The 2,637-nt window shown below is 40.9% G+C and overlaps 1 long non-coding RNA gene across 3 annotated transcripts in view; it reads left to right on the top strand.

Moving 5' to 3' along the window:
* The window catches only part of LOC115285566, a 9,380-nt gene extending 7,755 nt beyond the window's left edge, over nt 1-1,625 (top strand). For 2 of the 3 annotated variants that reach the window (XR_003905580.1, XR_003905587.1), the window contains one exon: nt 592-1,625. This is a non-coding gene — a long non-coding RNA (uncharacterized LOC115285566). The remainder of the gene's footprint in view (nt 1-591) is intronic. The other variant, XR_003905583.1, reaches the window with a different exon arrangement.
* Nucleotides 1,626-2,637: the final 1,012 nt, after the last annotated feature.

The raw sequence follows: 2,637 nt of genomic DNA, 5'->3' as shown, positions 1-2,637 counted from the left end.
ACTGTTCTTCTCTGTCCTTTTCATGTAGTCATTTTCCCCAATGCAAAAGCACTTTCCTCCACATGGTGGGACACAGGCAGCACTTCCCTGCCTTACATTGTTTGACATCCACCACCAACGAGGCAAAATAATTCTGAAGTCTAAAGTCACCAACAGGGACAGAATTCTCCTGGAAGACAACGGGCCAGCCTTCAAAAATCATTATTAATTTGCGGGTAGGTCTTCATCTGGGGGTTGTGCTGATACTGTGCTTCACACTGGGTATAACCTATCAAACAGAAGAGCGGGTTGGTGAGACCCAACATCTGGTTTACAAATTAAAGATATAAAAGTAATAAAAATTAAGATACATGTTTATTTCATACCATGTACTTAAAATACACCAATAATCCTGGCACAGATATAAAGGTATAATAAAATCTGTGTAATAATAAGGTTAAAAACCAGGATAAAATAAGGAAAGAATGTCGATGCAATCACTTGATGGCATTCTGGTCATCGAGATGTAAGTGCAACTTTTAGGGATCATCCTTTGAGGGCCATTGTTTCTCCTTCTCTTTCTCTTTTCTTATTCTTATTGGTTTGACCAAGCATATGGAGTCTGGAGCTGAAGCAGTTATCCTGGGTCACAAAGCAGAATCTGTCCGTCGAGGATGGTGGCCTACAAGATAGAACGTTACGGTTCCTGATGGCTATGGAGACATCATGCCAGCCCAGCCCACGGTTTCTGACACTGCCATTTGTGTGAGACAGACAGAATCCCCACTTGTTGAAGTCACTGTTATTTTGGAATTTGTGTCATTTTTGGTCAAACCTTGGGATGAATCACTGCAATGATATGTTTCCTTTTCTAATAATTTCTTAATCTCAATGGATTGTAATGGCAGGGTAGATAATAACATTTGTAGATAAAACCTCAAAAACCCCACAGTGCTTTCTATGTACTCCTTCTTAGGAAGTTCCTGGAGTAAACCAGTTAAGAGGAAGACATGGGATCCTGGGAACAGGGAGTCCAACACAGAAGAGAGGTAAAAGGACTTTCTCCCACTGGGACTGGCGCAAAGCTCCAGGACAAGAGCCCGGGAAAAGTCTGGAAGGCAGCCTGCCATGACTGGAGCAGAAGAGTGGAGGGAACCGGGAGAGACGATCCCAGGGGAAGAAGGGAACTGGTAGAACATCTCATGAATTTGACCATCAGGAAGTTTTACAATTCCGGGGAGAGTTTTAACGAGTCCACCTTCCATCACCTCCCCTGATGTCCTTGGTGTGGTTCGTGAGGAAATCAGCTTCGGTCCGTCCAGTGTCTGTTATACACCGGGCACTGGGCTAAGTGCTTCGCGTGTTTTACACTCATGGGTTTTGCCCTACATCTATGGACATTCATTCTTCCTTTGGTGCTGAAAATGCCAGTCACTTGCTCCCCTGGGCTTCCTTGCAGTAAGGACACATGGTCTAATCTCCTATGAAATAATATATGGCCATTTAAAGTCACGATGCAGAAGACGGTTTATGGACATGAGAAAATACTCTCAATGTATTATGCAAAAGGAAGCAAATAATCAAAGATAATGAAATAACTACTTAATCAATTGTTAATGAAAATAAAAAGGACTAACAACTATAAATTCTCTCTCTATATGGCATACTCTATATAAGCTCTGTGTGTGTGTGTGTGTGTGTGTGTGTGTGTATTTGTATGTATAATAGATTGCATTATTGTTCAAAACACTTCCTGCCTCTTTTGTACAGACTCTGCCCCGCTGAGGTCAGCTTGACCACTGTATTTGCTGAGTGTGACTGGAATAGATGTGGTTTTCCATGAGACCCACGGGTAGAGGCCGCTCCTTCAGCCTGAGTCCCAGATTCATGACAGAGAGCAGCTGCAGCCGACCCCCACCCCGGACATGTGATGTGAGGGAGTAATAAACATCTGTCACTGTGAAACATGAATTTAGCTTATACTAAAGCAGCACAGACCCCTTGAAAAAAATAATGAGCATAACTGAGAGCTTGAAGTGACCTGAAAGGCTTTCTTCTTATTTTGCCTCTTCAAAGAAACTCATTTCTGTTTTTTGTCAGACCAGAAGATCTTCATTATTCCATAAAAGTATTACCTCCTAGTAGAGATTCTTGTCTTCTGATAAAAATAGTCTCAATATGTTCTGACTGACCTTGACATGTTCATGCTCCAAGTAATAGGGAAGGAAGAAAGAAGCAGCGGGCAATGCCATAATGGGCTTCATTCACTTCCATGGACAATAAGAATGCAAATGCCATCTGGAGGTCAAAGAGGAGATATCGACATAAATGAAAAGACCGTGGCCCTTGAAATTAAATTAAAACCAGGCAGATTGTAAATACAAAATTTGAGGCAGCAGTGCTGAATTATATATAATGGATGCATTCACAGAGCAGGTCAAACTGAATGGTGCTGATATCAGTTATACAGTAATATGTTCTGGATGTAATTAGTACAAGTTATACAATAACAGTAGTTAAATGCCAACGAAATTCAATGGAGAGCAAGGTAATTAAAAGTTCATATAAGCATTCCATCTGACTTATGATATTTGGGAATGAAATTAAAAGCAACTTCATAATTAATCTTTTAAGGGAACAATAATTCAAACTACATGT

The sequence above is a fragment of the Suricata suricatta genome, chromosome 1 (genome assembly GCF_006229205.1).
Source record: "Suricata suricatta isolate VVHF042 chromosome 1, meerkat_22Aug2017_6uvM2_HiC, whole genome shotgun sequence".
Lineage (NCBI taxonomy): Eukaryota > Metazoa > Chordata > Mammalia > Carnivora > Herpestidae > Suricata > Suricata suricatta.
The sequence above is the reverse complement of the archived record's forward strand: the minus strand, read 5'-3'. Positions and strand labels throughout refer to the sequence as shown.